Here is a 20,874-nt window from a genome sequence, read left to right as displayed (position 1 = left end):
AAGTTGGTTCTATCTTCAGCCCCTACTCTAATCAGTCCGGATTACACACAAGATTTTATTTTATTTTCATTTCCTTCTGAGCACACATTGGCAATTGTACTAATGCAAAAAAGAGACGGAGTTGAGAAGCCTATTGCTTTTTTCAGCCGTATTATAAGGGACGGAGCATTGAAGTATAACATCATCGAAAAACAAGCGCTTGCGCTTGTGAAGGCCTTGAAGGATTTCCGTGTGTATATATTGAATTCCCACATTATCGCATATGTTCCTAACGCAGCAGTAAAGGATGTTTTAGTACAGGCAGAACCGGAAGGAAGGCGCGGTAGGTGGATTGCTGCACTATTAGAGTATGATGTGGAAATTAAACCCACTAAGCTGATTAAAGGTCAAGGTCTTGCCAAATTGATGGCTGAAACTAATCTCCACGTCCTAGATATCAATTTGATAGCTGCCATGTCCGATGAAGACGAGGAGAATTCAGCACAACAGGTATCTGACATCTTTATTTCTTCTCCTTGGTATGCTGATATTATATATGTACTTCAAAATTTGTCTTCACCTCCCGGGATGCCTCGAAATAAAAGTAGGACATTGAAGTTGAAAGCAGCCAAGTTTTGCATCCTCAAATCTGCACTATATTGGAAAGACCCCGGTGGCATATTGCTGAATTTTTTGGTTGAGGAGGAAGCCAAAACAGTGGTGGAAGATTTTCATAAAGGTGACTGCGGGGACCATTTGTTTTGGAAGACTACAGCAAATAAAATCCTAAGGGCAGGATTTTATTGGCCTTCATTGTTTTCAGATATATATAAAGCTGTCAAGAATTGTCACGAGTGCCAAATTTTTCAAGGGAAACAGAAATTACAGCCATTGCCTCTCAAACCAATTGAAGTCAGCGCACCATTTCAGCAGTGGGGTTTGGATTTTATCGGTGAGATTCATCCGGCATCATCAGGACATCATAGATGGATATTGACAGCTACAGATTACTTCACAAAATGGATTGAAGCCATTCCCACCCGGCAGGCCACGGATGCGGTAGTTATTTCTTTCCTTGAAAACAATATACTGTCACGATTTGGCTGTCCAAGTAAGTTAATTACAGATAATGCAGCAGCATTTAAATAAAAAAGAATGGTTTACTTTTGCTACAAATACAATATCAGCTTGGGGCATTCTACCGCCTACCATCCGCAAGGAAATGGGTTGGCAGAATCTTCAAATAAGTCCTTGGTAAATATCATTAAAAAGTTGCTGGAAATCAATAAGAAGAGTTGGCATAAAAAGTTAGTGAATGCACTGTGGGCTGATAGGGTAAGTCAGAAAAAGTCAATTGGCATGTCTCAAATGATTCTGAGACATGATTAATCAAATGATTCATTTACAGCAGACACGGGAGGAAGTTCTTCACAATACCCTCAAGTTGCAAAAGCGCATAAAGAAGATTTATGACAGGAAAGAAAAACCAGATGACTTCCAAATAGATGATGTGGTTTTGAAGTGGGATTCTCGGAATGAAGATAAAGGGAAGCACGACAAATTTGATAATTTATGGAAGGGTCCCTATAAGATCGCAGCATATCGTGGCCAAAATGCTTTTCTTCTCAAGGAAATGAACGGAGATGATTATCCCGGGGGGTCCATCAATGGTCGGCTGCTAAAGAGGTACCATGTCTGAGCATTTTCTGTTCTTGTCACCATCATTGTACATACCGTTTTACTCTTATTTTATCGCATGTGTGTACTGATCTTTCATCCTCAGTCTGGGGCCCGCAGTGAAGGCTATAATTCTGAAGATGAAGATTGGTTGGTTTGAGGTTTGTCAAGGTGTTTTTATCAGTCCATTTTCTGTCCACCATTCAGTTAGTTTAGGTCAAAGTTGTGTCCAATTTTCAGTCAAATCTACAGTCACTAAAGCTGTCAGAGTTTGTGTCAAATGAGTAAATAATGACTCCATCGCCCAATGGTTGAAAGCACTGGTCTGCTCTCCCAGAGGTCTGAGGTTCTTGGCATCTCCAAGGAGCTACCATCCCCATTGGAGCCAATGTTAGAGTCGGTCTAGTAGCCCTCCACTAGAAATAAAAGCTCTTTGCATTTCATGGTTAGGTGTCCCATCAGTGTGATCATGTTGCATTCCGTTAGGCATGCCATAATCCCGGTGGAGGGAGTTTGTGTCTTTTATTCCCCTCTTGTTTGGCATTGCTGGTTCAGGTTTGTTTAGGTAAATAAAATCTTCATAGGGTCATTCATCTTGCTTTAAGTTTCGAAGTCTTAGGTCTAGGGTTGAGTCCATTTTTGTTTTGAGAAGTCATAAAGGATCAGCAGGCCAGAGGGATGTTCTTCATAAAGCATCATTTCAACAATTCTCACTATTGTACAGCTAAATTTTCACCTTGTTTTCAAAACTCTGTTTTTGAAAAACAAAGGTCATTTTCTCATTTTTTGTAAAAATTCTCCAAATGTCGAAGTGCAGCCTTGGTCTCCTTTCCCAAAGCACCTTGGAAGCTATCCCTGCAAAAATTTTCAGAAGAAATCATCATTTCAACCAATTTTTCAAAGAAAAGAAACCAAAAGTCAGAGCCAATTAATTCAAAAAGTGTCAACATTCAAAACATTATAAAGTGGGTTTTGGGCAAGTAAAAATCTAAAGGAAGCCTATAAAAGCACATCACTCTTCATTAGCAACTCATTTGCCTCTCACAAGCTAAGTGAATCCTTGCAAAGGTGATTTTAGGAGTTCTTGAGCAAAGTGGGCAGTTTCAGAGGCGCGCTACGCGTCAGGAAGGGCGCGCTACGTGTCAGGGAGCTTTTCTCAGTGTTATTTTGCACGTGCGCTACGTGTCAGAGGGGCGCTATGCGTTGGGCAAGGCGCGCTACGCGTTGGGTTTTCTGCTCAACAAACTGCCAGCAAGCCATCAAATCGATTTTTCTCTCAAGCAAATTGCAGGTAGGCCTCTCCTCCATGGCTAGATTTGGTTTTGCAAGATGAAAGAGAAAATTAATATGTTCAAATGCTATGAAAATGATAAATCAAAACCCTACATTGTTGTGGAAAATTTAAAGTCTCAATGGTGCTAGGGTTTCAAATTTCTCTTGCTGTCCAAGGTTTCCCATTTGTAATCCCTTTTTCCCTCATTTTCATCACCTTTCTCCTTCAAATTTTCCCATGAAATTTCATAGTTCTCCTCTCTAAAATTCCTTAAACATACTTAAATTCCCAAACCCTACTTCACTTTAAAATCCCATAATTTTGTGATTTCCCATGCTTGCCTTCCCTAAATTCCTTCTTTATGTTTATTGTCCCTAATTCCCTCATGTTCCCCTATCCCTAACAATTCCCTTGTATTTATGTCCCCTTGGTAACAGCATTTGAAAAAGTCAAACAACAGTTAATTGGGTGCAAAGTCAGCAATACATTTCAGCCATCTTGCCTTCAAAACCATGTCAGAAACCGAATCAGATTATGAGCAGAGTTATGACAGTGATTCAACACCAGAGGTAGAAGTGCCAAGGAGGCATCACAAGGGTGGTAAGGGTGGTCGGCATGTCAGGGAAGAGCCCACTTCTTTGGCTCAATTGCAAGCTTGTCCACCTGTAATGTCATGTTTTCAGTATCAATCATGTTTTGGATATTGTGAGAGGATCTCACAAATTCAACACCATAGAGAACTGGTCCGCTTGTTTGTCCTACATTTGCACAATGGCCATGTGAACCTTGCAGGAGTGGATTTCACCCTATCACCTGAAATTGTTGCTCAAGCCACCGGGATACCAAATGTTGGGGAAGAGTGGACCAAGCGCAAGCTACTAGACAAATTTCATTATCAACCATACATCAAACCCGGATGCATGAGACACCTAACTGCTGTTTTTCCTTTCAGATTCCTAAGGGATGAGTTTGCACCCTTGATGAGGCTCATTATGCGCTATTTCACTTGTGAGGGCAGATTTTCACGTTTATATTCGTACCATATTCGTTTGTTGATGCATTTCACCCGGGTACGAATGATGAACATTCCATTTTTCATGTGCCGAAATATAGAGAAGATGGTGCCCGTAGTGCAAAGGAAGAACCCCGCACAACAACTCAAAAGTATATATCATTATGCACTGATCGAGATCATAGTGATGCATCAGTTGGCACAACAGGGTATTGCTTGGGAGGATTTCATTTCTCGCAACTTATTCATGGTGCCACAACCACCTCTTGAGATTGTCCATGATGAGGGAAGGCCTTCACATCAGTTTGACATTCCTGAGCCCGAGCATGTCAGTGCTCCTTCATATGTTACATATCAGAGAGGCCACAGGGTCTTATTTGCATCTGCACGGCGAGTATTATCTCCACATCAGGTGGAAGGGGTCTCGCCTTCTTCATCAGCACAATGAGTGTTATCTCCACATCAGGTGGAAGGGGCCTCGCTTTCGATAGCAGCACAGGTACAAGAGAGAGGCAAGCAGCCCAAGACCGATGAGGGGCCATCAGGTGATCCAGACATAGATATTGTTGACCTTGATATCAGTTCTCCTAGCTTAGAGCTTAAGGAGATCATTCAGCAACAAAAGGCTGAAAATGACTTGTTGCAGCAAAATTTGGAAATGGAAAATTGGACAATCACATACTTAGAGTAGCGCAACAAGCAGTTGGAGGATGAACACACTCTTGATGAGTTGCGAAGGATCCGAGAAGACTGGAACTTGGCTCGCAAGAGACCCGGTGATTTGACACCTATTGAGCAAGGGTTTATGCTCATTCGGGTGAACAGTCATTTAGAGAAGTTGCTAGCCAAGGCAAACAGGGATAAAGACATGCTCCGCCACATGAAGAATCATTATTGGGCCCGCATGCATGTGTGCAAAGCAAAAATGAAGGTACTCAAAGCACGCTTGGCCAAGGCACTAAAACGGAGGAAAAGGCCCGATCCGCTTCAGATTTTGGCTGAAGCCACCTTGAAGGAGCATGGTACTCAATGATACACCTCCAGCTCAAAATTCAGGAAATTTGGAGCAATTTTGGTCAATTTTGAATTTTTTGTGCCAAAAACAGGTTTTTGCCCTCAACGCGTAGCGTGCCGCGCGCTACCCTTAAGTTGGGGAGGTCCATTTCACGAAAACTCAGCATTTTTGGATTTTTTGTGACAAAATACACTTGCTCAGCCACTGCCAAGACATTTCATGGATATTTGAGCCCCCAAAAGGTCAAAAAAAAGCAAAAAATGACCTTCTGCCACTTTTTGGACACACAGGAAGCAGTCTTGGGAGATTGCAATTTTGGAGGGGCAAATGGCCACCAAATTGAGAAATTCCACTTGAGCTGGAGAGTAGACATCCAGACCTTTCCAACAAGCCCACTTGTGCCTCATTTGGATGCCGGGAAGTTCCCCAAAAGTGGGATGAAATGTGCGCTACGTGTCAGGGAAATTTGCCAGTTTGCACCTTCAGCTCAGGAAACGCAGCATTTGACTAGTTTTGACTTTTTGGTGGGATTTTTCATCCTCCTTGATGTAATTGATGTAATTTTATGTTGACATGACTCTTTTTTACCTATTCTAGAAGATTCATTCATAAAATGGCAAAACATTAATGAATGAATTGGTTTCCTAGCTTATAGAGGCAAGTTGTTTTGATTGCCTAGATTGTAGTGCTCAGTTTAGAATTGGTTGAAACAGCTCCTAGGATGATGAGCTCGACCCCTAGAGGCAAGGGAATGTGTTAGCTTGCCTATATTATGTATTTTCTTAGTCATTTTCATGGTTGGACTCTTGAGGGATAAGCTTAGACTGTTTTACACTTTGTATCTCTGCAATTTTGGCAAAGGAAAGACCAGGGTTTTGCAGCACTATTTGGGATTCCTGTGGTTATTTGTGTTGATGGTGTGTTTCTCTCATGTACTTGTAAGTTTGTTATGTGTATCATTTTCTTACTATTCTCTTCTGCAAATTAAGTGAATGAAGTGTTAAGGTAGAATTCATGGTTTCTATGCTCTGCGTTTAAGTTTGCTTAATATCTATGTTTTCATCTGTTTAAGGAGAACTCTCGATGGTTTCTTGCTCTCCTTAGCTCCTCACCGGTCATATCTATCCATTCATTTATTTCAAAAGCATCAAGACAATCTCCTACCTTGCCCCAAAAAGACCTCTGTAAAAACTGTGTCTCATCCCTGCACCCAAAATTGCCGTGCTCAGTTTTCCAACAAAACCCTAAAAATTTAAAATCAAACTTTCCCCATCAGTTTACTAGCCTAAAATCAGTGTTCTTTATTGGTCATCTCAGCCCTTTGAAGACCTTTTGCCGAGATAGACCCAGAGAGAGCCCTCTCCTGTCCCCGTAGGGCTAGCTACGAGGCTAAGTGGTTTGATGTTGCCTTGGGTTTTGTCTTTTTCAGCCTGAGGCCAAATTCAAGCGCTAACAACCCCCATATGCGTACCATGGATAGGTGTTTTGATTTTAATGGGTGTCTGTGGCAGTGGCTTTACTTATATTGTGTGCCTTGTAGTAGTGGCTTTAATTTTGTTGGGTACCTGAAATATTGTTTTTGATATGGATGGGTGCCTAAAATAGTGGCGTTGATTTGGAAGGTCCCTGAAATAGTGGCGTTGATTTGGATGGTGAGTGAAATAGTGGATTTCATTTGGATGAGTGCCAATAACAATTGTGGCTTTATATTTAATGGGTCTGTAATAATAGTGATTTTAATTTTAATGTGTGTAAGAAGTTATAATATTTTTCATTTTGTTGGATGCATTCCATAGAAGTGGTTTTATTTTTAGTGGGTGTCTGTAACAATGGTGGTTTCAATTGTAATGAGTGTTTGCAATAGTGGTTTAAGGTTTAATGTGTCTGTAGCAGTTTTCATAATATTAATGTGTTAGTAATGGAAGTTTTAATTTAAATGGGAGCAATGGTTTTAATATAAATGGGGACTCTCTAATAGTTTTTTTAATACAAATAGGCCTCTGAAATAGTGAGATAATTTTAGTGGATGGCTGGCATGGTGGTTTTAATTTTAGTGTGTCTGCAATGTTTGTTTTAATTTCAATGTGAGCATGCAATGGTGGTTTAAATTTCCATGTACGCCACCAATGGGGGTTTTAACTTCGCTATTAGCTATCTTTGTTATTAATTATAAAGGCAATATTGTGTTATTATACATGATAACAAGGGGAGGAATTGCAATGTAGACCTTGACTGAAGAGGGGCACTAGAAGAACCTCTCTTGTAGACTGGCTTCTGTTTAGTGACATCTGAGGGCTTGAATTCCTGGTTTTCGGTTAAGGAAGCTCGGGAATACAGTTCTCAAGTTTTGTAGGCGCTGCTTATACGCTCCTCATTTCGGTCATGGGCAACTCTTTGTCTTGGAATGACCATCCATCCACAATAGAAGAATGGATTATATAGGACTAGACTCCAAAATTAGTATCCCCACTATCTAGAGGCAAACAACGAGAATTCTTTGATGAATTTTGCCCCTACAAATGATCAGAAACAACAACACTGCTCCCAGATCTTCTGATTCTTGACCCAACAGGTCCATTATCTAAAGCATTGGGTGGGGAGTATTGATGGATAGCTTGGATAGTGGACGCCATGTTCTTACTATAATATAATGGCCTAGTAGGTGAAGCAAGTCCCATTGCTACAAGAGGCCCACTCTTAGACTTGGGTTTGCGAGAATACTCTCCATTTTTTGGGTTTGCTACTGGGGCAATATAGCTAGCTGTAACAATCTATTATTTATTAAAATAACAACCTTGGAATATGGTGCAATGGATGGAATATGGTTTTATGGATTTTAGGTCCCTTCTTTTTTATATATGTAGATATATTTTCACGTGGCAATAGCAACAGAGCAGACATGTCAGGCATTGTGTGTGGTCAGAGGCAAGGGAGCAGATGCTTAAACTTGTTTGTTATTATCTGAAAGTTTTTATTTGTTACCTCCTCATTTCTATAAAGAGTGAACAATGGGGATGTTTTTTTTGTTTCTCTGCTACCTATTTATTCATATTATTTACTGTAGTTATAAGTTTTTTGATGAAATAATGCTTGGAAACCCATTCTTTTGGAATATCACATCTTTTATCCTTCTTCACCTTTTTCATCATCACATGAAATACAATCTTCTTACTATTGTTATGTTTATATGCAGGATCGTGCGAACAATATAAACTTCGATTATATCAATTATGCGAGACAAATTTTAGCAATACCACTTATTGAAGCCTTTGCTACTAAATGTTTAAATTGTTGGGTGCCATAAATTTCAGAAATACCATGAAGTCTTCATAAGATTTTGCTTGACATACCCAATGACTGCCCTCTCACAGAGAGCCACTGCAATTGTGACTGAATTACTAGATATTTCAGTGTTTACAGTGTACCTTCATCATATGTTCACATCCACTATGGAGTTTATATCAGTGTGCATATTCTTCCATATGTAGAAGATCACAAATGCTTTTAGCTGCTATATGTACCAATTGGGAGTGCAGTAGATTTGTAATTTATGCATCTTATGGATGTAAATTAATAATTGTACATGATCTGTATGCCTATCTGAGGCATTTTCAACATAAAAAAGAAGAAGATAAAAGTCAATTAGACAACACCATAATGTATTAATGATAATCACAAAACCATGAACCAGTTACTTTTCTCAAAATACATTTGTCCATATACATGGAATATATTATATTTGTCCATAAATTTGTCTCCCATACAAAAAATTGTAATCGTTACATGTTAGGGAAAAATAAAACATTAACAGGTTCTTCTTTATTGAAAGAACCATGCTATGATAGACCCAAGAAAAATGATAACAACCACCCATTCACATATTGGGGATCTATATTGATGGTGATCAATGATTTCTGTTGCAGTGGATGGTGATCCTATGTCATATTTGACATCTACATATGTGCTTAAAAATGCTCTAGACATTATATCACTGGACATCTTTTCAATGTCTACAGAGCGATTGATGGTAAAATATTGAAATTGACAACTCCAATTTATTGCTTCCTTATAAAAGAGTTTTAAATTGTCTTTCCAAACCCGATAGATGCCTTTCATCTAATTACATATCAACTCCGAGTTGGTGAAGACTTAAATATCATTGACATCATGTTGTTTTGCCTCTTTTAGCCCTTCAACAAGGGCAATGTAATATGCCTCATTGTTTGTCATCATTCTAGGCACTTCTTTCTTTCCATGAAATAAATTATTTGTTGCCATATTGTAAAAGAAAAATTTAACAACTGCTCGACTTGGATTTGGAATTCAAGACATTTCAATGCATAAACACCACTTTTTCACCATTTTTTACACTTCAAAAACCTGGAAAATAGGATAACAATAAATTCATGTTAAACAAGTAGACAATTATCTATTTCTTAATACTCAGCATGTTTTTCAGTGATATATAATTGAAAAAAGCTGAATATTTTTTCCACAAATTCAATGTAAAACTGACTGACAATTTTTTTTGGAGTATTAGAACCAAATTGAATGCTTTCGATATTGTTAAATATAAGTATCCCTATGACCATTACAATGTCATATTTCCTACTACTAGTTATAAGGTGGAGCTAGTGAATCCACTAAATTTGAGTACTACATTATAAAGGAAGAAGTATTTAGCAATTTATAAATTTGTCCAGACAGATGGATTGTAAATGTGGCATTCCTTCCACAATGGAAATTGACATAGGGTCAAAAGGAGATGAAGGGTAGGAAGAAGATGCATCAAAGGCATGTTTATGTACACTGGCCTTTACCACCCAGGGTTCACCAACAAAAAAGGAAAGGGAAAGAGTTGAAAGCACTTAGTGGAGGGAAGAAACTAAAGCCTCCAAATGAGGTTGACTTGGAAGAGGTGTAGGTCTTGAAGAAAACTTATGTCCTGAGGGGGGTACCAATGGGCATGGAGAGGTAGAAAAAGAAGAAGAGAGAACAAAAGAAGATAAGACATAACTAGCAAAATGGAATAAGTAGCAAATGAAATGGACATTGGGCTACCTTGCACAATCCTGGTGGATGAATTGACTACAGGCTGGTCATTTTTCGACTCCATACACAAAACAAAGATGGCCAAGTTAAGACAATAGATATAATTAAGCCAATGATAGGTTTACTTCCTTTAAATGTTGTTGTAGGATGATAATAAAGTGATATTCGAACATGTTTGTTTTTATGTTATTCAATACATTTACTCTGAATAGAACCCGAGTTAAGCTGAATATATGTTGGATTGATGGTTTTCATTAGGGCAAACTTAAATAGAAGTCAAATATTAAACACTAAGCCAATATACTACTAACTACAATCAGCCATCTAATAAAAAAAACCTTTTTTATGTGATTTTTTTCTCTTCATACTAGACTTGTTACCTCTCCTTTGTATTACACGAATGACTTTAGAAGAAATAGGAAAAATCAAGGTATCATGAAGCAAAACACCTTAGCTTAATATGTGTTGTAATTCACTGGTGGTGCATCCTTGAATTCCTTGAATGCATATTGGTTGGGCATTTACATAAATAATTTCCATTAGTTTTCGTATATTTAAGCTGAATTTCGTCGCTGAATGCAGACAGGGCTATTGTTTTTCATTGCTGTTTTCTAGGGATTCTTCCTAGTTTTTACTACAATTTTTACATTTCCTCAAGAACGAGCCATGTTAGCAAAGGAGCAGGCAGTAGACATGTACAGATTAAGTGCATATTTTATGGCTCGAAACTTAAGTGACATGCCACTCGACCTCTTTCTTCCCATTGTATATTTGCTCATAGTTTACTTCATGACAAACTTAAGAATGACGATTGCAGCCTTTTTTCTTACCATGCTCACACTATTCCTTAGTATTATTGCAGCTCAGGTATGCTTTCCAAAAAGTTCAAGTTTATTTTTTAGTTGTGTCCATTGCAAAACTATAAAGTAGAAACGTTATATGTTGATTTTTGGCTATTATGGTTGTATCAAGGGGCATGCTTATGATCTCATATTTGGACCTTTATGATTTAGGGTCTTGGATTGGCCATAGGTGTTGCGTTTATGAACACAAAGAAGGCTACTACTCTAGTCTCTATTACTATGCCGACATTCATGCTTGCAAAGTCTACAACAGCAAAAGATTCAAAATCTGCAATAGCAAAAGATTCAAAATCTGCGTCAGCAAAGGATTCGAAGTCTACAATAGCAAAGAATTCAAAATCTTCAACTGCAGAGGTTTCAAAATCTCAAGAAACAGAGAATGCAATTCAACAGGATCAAGAAAATTCAGTAGTTCAAATTGGAGACACAAGGGAACCCGAGACATTGTCCAAAAATGATAATGACGAAAAGCTGATATGTAAAGGGAAAGAATCTTGCAAAGCATTTATCAATGGATTTTTAGCAGCTCTTCCTTTGAGAGAATTACAAGTAGATAGGGAAAAGGGCCTAATGGGGAAAATCTCATTACATCACTGCTTGCAGATTAAATTTCATCTCACATCTCAATAATCTGGATTTCTCATTTTACATATTATTGATTTTACTTTCATAGCAGGATGTTTTACATATTTATCTGACACATCGTGCTTCACCTGCTATACATGCCTTTATGATTTTGAATTGAAGTGCATTAGATGACCTAATCTCGTAGGTTTTGAAGTCAAAATCCAACACTTTGTTATAGGGAGACACTGTCCACTCCTCAAAGCAAGTAGGAATGGGGGCAGAGCAAACCTTCTAAGAGATGTAGTGAAGACACCCAATCCATAAGAACAATAGGTGTAACCACCCCATCTTGGCAGCTCAGATTGTGAATTCTCCCTCGGGCGGAGAAACCGAATGTCACAAACAATGCCAGGAGGTCTTGCCGAGCTGCCCAACGATGGCAACATACCACTTTTTTTGAGTCAGAGATGGCAGAGGGCATTAACTGAAAATGATAACAATATGCGCCCAACTGCCAACAATGGCAATAAATGTTTTCATGCATCATGAAGGTAGATGTGTATGTGGTGGAAACAAATCGAGCTACAAGTATAGATCTATATAATATTGGGGAATCACAGTCTAATACACAGGTCGGGCGCACGATAAAATTGGGGAATCACAGTCTAATACACAAACAGTTGGAATCCATCAAAGTTAGGTTTTACTTGCCTGGAATAACTTGCTGTCGCCTGGTTTGAGAGTTCTGTCACCCGGTTTAAGATTCTGAAGGCAAGTAGCTGTCTGAGCTCGTGCAAATGGGGAGTTTTCCTAGTTTGAGAGTTCTGAAGACAAGTAGTTGTCCGAGCTCGTGCAAATGGGGAGTTCTCTGCGCTGTTTTGGAGGAATTTGAATACCGGCCACCAACTCCGGACAATGCATCGCCCGCGGCGAGATGTAACCAAGAATCGAAAGGAATCTCGGATCTGTCAGACAAGACAAAGCAATTAATGTCGAAGGCTGGCGGAATTGCCGAAGGGTGGCAAAATTGCCGATTGCCGGCGCATGAAGTTTTTCTAGGCGGGAACAGAAACCGAGCAATTCCTCCGCCTAGTTAGACTACTTCGATATTTTGTAAGCAGCTGTATTTTGCGACAAATTATTGGGTTTAATTCAAACGGGAGAATGATAGTTAAACCTTGGTCTAATAATTTATAAGTACATCCAAACATGCCAACTTGACATTTAATATAACTGACACTGTCAAGTTATCAGTGGATGATGGTATATTTTCATTATTACTCAACAAAATCATTATCAACCAAAATATTAATATATATATATATATATAATAAAAACAAAACCATTATCAATCAAAATATTAAAGTATATAAATATATATATATATAATAAATAAAAATAATTTATAGTGTGAACTTTATAAATTGTTATTAATTTTTTTTATCAAACCAGATTAATTCATGATCAATCGCATATCAAATGCTTAGCTGCAGGATAATGATAATTTTAATTAAAATTAAAATTTAATGAATTTGGTAAAGTGAATTTATATTGAAATAATAATTCTAATTAAAATTTGTATTTAATGAATTTTGTTCAGTGAATTTATTTCACTCGCTTGAACGTGTGATAAGATTGCAGGACTGTATATCTTGTCCAGAATGGTTGAAGGCCGGCCATGGAACGATAATTGTGATGGTGAGATCATAAATGCAAGTAAATGACTCGAAAGGACTAAATGGAATGGATGAAATCCAGCAAACATGAGCGAATTTCTCTGAATGTACCTCTACATTTAATGCTCCATATCATACACAGAATAGGAGGATATTTCCCAGGATTTCAGGTGGAGAGTCCAAGAAAAAACGAATTTAAAGCTATGAATCCGATTTGACTGTATACTGATATTAAACCCATAGTTGAGAAATTCGAAGGAAAAACGAAATTAAAGCTCCCAATCCAATAGGTGGGATCTGGTTTTTTAAGTCTGATTTGACTGTATATATGATGCTAAATCCATAGTCGAGAAATTCGAAAATTAATTGAAAGATTTTCTCCATCATGGTTGTTGGGCTGATACGAAAGTAGCAAGGTGTTATTTTCTGGTTTATAATTGTTGACAATAATTTCGAGATGAGGAGCGGTCTGTGGGGGTCGTGGCTCGTGCGAAGTGGTGATGGCGTTGGCGTGAGTGTGCTTGCCACGCTTTATTATTCTCACTCACGCCAAAAGGAAGGAGCAGGGTAATGGTGAAGTACAGGGTCAATCATAATCAACCAGAGTGCCGCCTTCAGGGTTACGAGTTCACGGTTTCTGGCCTTGGGGCAGGTGAACCATCCATGGAATGATGAGATCGGCAACCTAAAAAGCAGGCCGAAAGGGACCGCCCCGTAATGGCTGACGGCCACGCCTGAAGAGAATGCGAAAAGCATAAACAGTACCTGCCGGCTGCGCCTGAGTCTGCACATTTCACTTGAGTGGTGACAGATCCAAATGTGCCCTACACAATCAGTCTTTTCATTAAATGCTCTTCGGCCGCCGCGCGTCAGGGGAATCGATTTTGTCCACCGCCCGTTCAAGAAATTTCTAACGGTCTTACTGTGCATATTTCCGGGGCAGGACATATGCGTCCCTGGGGCCTGAGTGCAATTCGCCAAATCTAGACTTTCCAGAAGCCAAAATTTCAGGTTGAAAATTCAATTAATAAAACCAAACTATAAAAAATTTGAACTTTTCGCCGAATGGATTGACATCCACCAAACCCTACAAACCCTACAATCTAGAACCCTACAATACACCAGACCAGAAATTCTGGTAGGTATTCCAATTTAACCCGGTGTGACCAGAGGGCAAATCGGGTCTGACGCCGTCTTTTGGCATTGAAGGGCCGCCAATCTAGAGGGCTTTTTCGTAAGGAAATTTATCTTGCAAAATGCAATCACGCCCCAATTTAGAGTGCTCGTTTATTAGCACCACTGTGACCTGTCCAGTAAAAAGCTGAAACCGGAAGAAATGAATGTGAGAGGTCCTTAGCCCGTAGCGATGAAAGGCCGACAAATCGCTCTCAAACGCCGTTTTCAGGGCCCGGCGGCAAGTTTCACGTCTGCAACCCTAAAGCCGGCGTAGTACATGGAAAGTCGATACGGGGCGGCGCCGTCGCCATTCCACCATGCCATCCGTACTTTTCCACACAAAGGACAGCACACAGCACACTCCTCTCATCTCATTTATTCTCTTCTATTCCCTCCACAAAGGTCTGCATCATAATATTTCCGCTTCCTTTAGCACGGTCTCTTTCCTTGGCTGTTTTGCTTCAGAATTTTAATTTCAGGTCATGGAAATGTATGATCAGAGGCTTTCCAAGATGTGTATTCGAACGACGTTTTTGCATGCCCTGTTCAGTTTAATCATAACCCTTGCCCTTGCAGAGAACTATGGTGAACCTGCACTGGATAGCAGCGAAGAAGCAGCAGTATACGAAGTCCTGGAAGCCATTAATCCGGAAATAAACTGGAAATCCTCTTATCCAGATAATCTATGTACGGGTGGGCCTCATGGAATCGTTTGCGACATTGACAAAGACGACAAGGAATGGCACATTGTAGAAATTAATCTTGGATGGGTTTCAGAGTACTCCAATAATCCCATCTGTGGCAGGAATGCTTCCTTTAGCCCTTCGATTTTAAAGTTCCCTCTCCTGAGGAAGCTTTTCTTCTACAAATGCTTCACCTCTGATGCCCAACTCACTGTTATTCCTCCATATATATGGACTTTAGGAAGCCATCTTCAAGAGCTCGTTTTCCAAGATAATCCCTCTCTGTATGGAATCCTGAGCGCTGATATTGGCAATCTGGTAAGACTGAAGAGACTCATTTTAACAGGGACAAATGTTGGAGGAGCTCTTCCTGCCGAGATTGGGCGTTTGAAAGGACTTCAACAGCTTGTTCTGAGTGGGAATTTGTTCAATGGTTCGATTACTAGTGATGTGGGTGAGCTCCAGGATTTGGTTATATTGGATTTGAGCAGAAACAGGCTTGATGGGCAGGTTCCTAGAGAGCTTGGAAAACTTCAGAAGCTGTCGAAACTGGACGTGAGCTTGAATAAATTAAGTGGCATTATCCCAGATAGTTTGGGGCAGTTGGGAGGTTTGCTGATGATAGATGTAAGCTATAATAATTTCTCTGGGGGAATTCCATCGTTTCTGAGAAGAATGCCAGGTTTGAGAGATATTCATCTCAGTGGCAATCCATTGGGTGGATTGATACCTGATTTCTGGGACAAATTAAGTGGGTTGGAAAGTATTGGGCTGTCTAATGCAAACCTCGCTGGGAGGATTCCTGAAACCATGGGTAAGTTAAAGAATCTGACCTATTTGGCTCTGGATAGGAATAGGCTTCTGGGTACCATTCCAAGAAACTTGGGTAGCCTTCCTGGTATCTATAACATGGATTTGAGTGGAAATTTGCTGACAGGACCGGTACCTTTTTCTGCTGAGTTCATATGGAGATTGGGAAGCAAGCTTCAATTGAAAGAGAATCCTGGGCTGTGTGTTGATGCAGATTTGGGGATTCTAAATGTAGTGGTTTTGAATCTGAGTTACTGCGATGAAATATATTTCTCAGAGCCCATTGCACAGGAGAAACATGAAGTGATACTGAAATCAGCAGCATCAACGTCGATACAGGCTGCCTGGGGAATTTTACATCTAATGCTGTATGTGTATTTCATCTGCGTGACTTCATTGTTAACAGCTCTATGAAATGCTTATCAGGTGATCCAACTCCATTTTTGTTGGAAAGCAATGCACAGATGCAAAGTTTTGATCTTGACTTTTCATAACTAGAGAAATGTTCGCCCCCCGTCACTGTGGTCACAGTAGTACTAATGGATATAGGGTAGGGCAATGGCATAGTTATTTTTGTTTTTTTGAAGTTCATGACCGCATGGCAACTGTAATGAACGGCCCCTCAACTGTACATTTTGTTAAAGTTATCTGATCTACTTGGAATATATACAGATATTGGCTAACAACTTTTGTATTGTTCAAAATTTTCTGTGATAGATTTATTATAGTATGTGCAGTCAAAATCGAGACCAGCATATGAAATAATCAAAATCGAACTCTTCCTAGCTTTTAAATCAGGTGAGTCTAGACGAACATCAAGTGATCTAATTCTTTTAAAGGATCCAGACATGGCACTGGGAGTTCATAATCTTTCCTATTATAAAAATTAAATGATCTATTCACTAAATTTTTAAATGCGCTTTGATCTAAGTTAATTTTCATTTCTTTCATGTTATACTATACTGATTTACAACATTAAATCCATCATATAATTAATACTTAAATAAATATCTTTTCCATGGGTTATTGCATGTATTATTGTGTTACTATACTGATTTACAACATTAAATCCATCATATAATTAATACTAAAATAAATATATTTTCAATGTTTTTATTGCAGGTAATATTTTGTGTTATTTAATAAAAGGTTTTCAAAGAAAGTTATACACTTTATTACAGGTAATATTTTGTGTTATTTAATAAAAGGTTTTCAAAGAAAGTTATACACTAAAAAGTTATGGTAGTTGTTGTTAAACATATTATTATTATTAATATATGAATTGGTGTTTGCATTTAATTAACATATATAAACAAATATCATGTTTTGAGAATTGAAATGATATTGAAAAGTTAATATATTAATGAAATTAATTACAAATAATTTAAATATCAATTTTTAAGAACCAATAAAAAAATTAATTTATTTTTATATTTTTATATTTACATATTTTTATATATTAAAATTTATCACAGTGATAACTTTAGTAGTTGATATCATTATCATTTTAATAAGTTAGTGGGGTTAACCATCAAATTGTGTTTAAAATAATTTGATAAATTATAAATATAAAATACATTATATTTATAATGTTAAGAACTTTAATATAAGAATTTATATATTAAAATTTATGACTGATGATTTTAGTATTTGATATTGTTATATTTTAATAAGTTGGTGGGGTTAACCATCAAACATGTAATTAATTGTGTTTAAAATAATTTAATAAATGATGAATATAAAATATACAACAATATAATAGATAATGAAAATAAAATTAATTTTGTTTTACATAAAATATATTTAATAATTATCTTTCAGATTGATGGTGAGTGTTTTTTTTATTATGTATGACTTAAGTTTAAACTTAGATTTGTACAAAATGAACCTCGGCAATATTACAAAACTTAAAATTGAGATTATTATAAAATTGTGTTTTGTTTATTCAATTTATAGTATTATCAAACTTTTAATCTAATAGTCATTTTCTTTTTTATTCTATGCATATTTATTTATGACACTTTTACTTCTTTCTATATTAATGTGATAATACTTTGCAAATATTTTCAAAAATACCCCGCATCATTTTTTCCTTACCTCAACCCAGCCCAAAGTCGAGATATAATTGGAACATTTTTGATGCTAGGTGGGATTCTTAACTTTTTCCTACCTCACCCCAAGCACAAAGTCAATGTGACATCGTTTGCAGCATTAATACTTGGAACAACTTTTTTTTATTCAGGTGGGATTCTTAAGAAAGTTGCAAAGAATATACCGTGATTTTCATTTACATCATACTTATTCCATAGAGATTTTGTTCTAACATTTTATTTTTCACATGGTTTCAAAAATAAGTAAATAACCAAAATTCTCAATAAAAACAACATACTAGAAAATCTAGATGAGTAAATTTCATGTACTTTTGTGTTTTTATGAATCTTAGAAGCTCCCAATCATAAACATCTTAACTAATTTGTAATGGATGCCATAATGTTTAGAGATATATAATGTAAGTATAATGTAAGTAGAGTTTTTCATTGTTTTTATAGTATTATAATATATTTATCACCCTTCTACAGAGGCTTCAATATTTACTGAAATTTGTCTTTTCTAATGAGATGAATGACCCTGACCACCACGGTTAAATAAAATTTAGGTAAATGGTTAATAAAATTCAGATATAGTCAAAATAAGAATACAAGATGCAGTGGACATGTATGATGTGGAGACATAGATTATATCCTCTCATGTTAGTGTTCACTTTATTTTTTCACACTTCTAAATTTATCCAAAAAAATGTGACTACATTGTTATGAATTAATATTAATAATGTATGTATAACCCAACAAAAAGGTTATATTTGAAATTACAAAATATGCTTATTATTACTTTTTACTGAAAATTCAACCTATTAAGTTGTTCATTAAATTTGAACTTTTTAAGCAATTGGTAAGACAAGATTTTATTTAGAGCAATTGTTTTTGAAATGTGAACCTTGTTTATTCTAGTCAACTAAAGTATCATTGCCTTTTCAACTTTTCATTGGGAAAGGGTTTAATGATTCTATACCATTCAACTTCAAATTAAGAGGAACTTTTCAAATTTAATCACCTAGGAAAGTATTGATTATGGATATATTTGAGAAATGCACATTTAATTTGGTGGAAGTATTTCATAGTAACATATTGGCTTCAAATGACATATATAACACATGGATTTGATATTAAGTTATAAAGTCCATTTTAATATTAAAGGGATAGGACTCCCATATCTGGGTGTTCTTCGAGAGTAATGGGATTGGGGAAAAGACGACTACCCCACAACAAAGAGGGAATTAAATTTTGAGTGTGGTGTGTTTGTCCCCATGCATGTTCAAGCATGTGATCCATAATAAAGAAGGAATATATGGGTTACAGCGGGTGCATTCCCGTCTGCAATGCCATGAGACAAGGAAAGTCAAGTCCTTCATTGCAGGAGGGGCATGGGGAAACTTGGAGGGCTATAAGGACTGTCACCACCCCCTTTATGCAAATGACATGCATTCTTTTTAAGTTTAATGGAGGGGCTTTGAGGGGAATTGTTGGGCGTGTGTTATATTATTTCCACGTGTCGCATGGGGGGGACCTACGCATGGTTTTGTGCAGGGTTTTGCACATGGTTTTAAACATGATGGTTTTTGCCCATGGTATTTTGTAAATCTAGTTAAGGGAATTATGGTTATGTTCTAATCCAAGGTTAATGGATTGAGGTTGATGAATGCTTCGCCATGTATATATATGCATTATAACATTGAAAAGTATATAATGAAAAATCAATCTGGTAGTCCCGGTTGTAGGATTCAGAGGAAAATCTTTGTGTATTTGTTTTATGTTTTCACCATTGTATATTTTTTGTTTAATAATTCATTGCAGGTAATTGTTGTACATGTATGAACGCTATTTCAACTTCAAGGTGACACTTTCGCTGTTGAGGGGTTTTTCTGGGCCCTGTTGTAGACCATGTTCAATGGGAGATATGTGGGATCAATTCTTGCGGCAAAAAAAGATGGTGAGCACTGGAAAGATAGAGATCGAGAAATTTAATGGTAATAGTTATGAGTTGTGTAAGTTCAAGATGGAGGATCCACTGGTGGATAAAGATCAGTGGATTGCGGCAGATGCAAGTACTAAACCAACGACAATGTTAGCGACAGATTGGACGAAGTTGGATCGGAAGACAGAGCATAATACAATTATGTATCTCAAGATTTAGTATTGTTGAATGTATTAGGGGAAGCTTTGGCGGAGGATTTGTGGGTCAAGTTAGGCATTTTGTACCAATCTAAATTTCTGGTGAACAAATTGTTCATGCAGAAAAAATTGTATACATTGAGGTTGAAGGATGGAGACTCGGTGACTATGCATCTAAATGCCTCTAATACTGCAGTAAGCTGGTTGTTATCTATTGATATAAAAATTTCATATGAAGATAAGTGCACCGGTTTGTTGTGTTCTCTACCAAATTCATGGGATAGTCTGTTTGTTGCAATAGATAGCAATACAACTACCTTGAAGTTTGATGAAATACTCTCATCCTTACTGTCAGAGGAGATGAGACAGAAAAATATTGAGAGCTAGAATGAAGATGCCTTGTCTGTACGAGGAAGGTCACAGAGTAGAAATAAAAATAAGTCATCGAATGAGAAATATAAATCTATAGGGAGATCTAAATCTCCAAAAAACCTGTAAAGGTATGTTGGAAATGCGGAAAAGGACACTACAAAAATCATTGTAGATCTGAAGCTCTGAAAAGGAAAGGGGTCTGATGATGCTCCTACAAAGGTGAAAACCACATCAGATGAAGGTGGGGATGTGTACTTGTTTTTTTTTCAAGTACACATCTAGATCATGAGACATGGTTAATTTCCGTAGGGGGTGATTCTACAAGTATGAGAAATATGATGGTGGTGATGTCTTCTTAGGGGATGAAAGGAATGACAGAATCATCAGATATGGAAAAGTCAAGTTGAAGTTGCAAGGTGGAAGGATTAGAACACTTCTTGGTGTTCTGCGTATTCTTGCACTGGTCAGAAATCTGATTTTTGTAAGCAAG

Source organism: Pinus tabuliformis, chromosome 4_2 (genome assembly GCF_031772625.1).
Source record: "Pinus tabuliformis cultivar Carrire ecotype Pingquan chromosome 4_2, CPIR1, whole genome shotgun sequence".
Lineage (NCBI taxonomy): Eukaryota > Viridiplantae > Streptophyta > Pinopsida > Pinales > Pinaceae > Pinus > Pinus tabuliformis.
The sequence above is the reverse complement of the archived record's forward strand: the minus strand, read 5'-3'. Positions refer to the sequence as shown.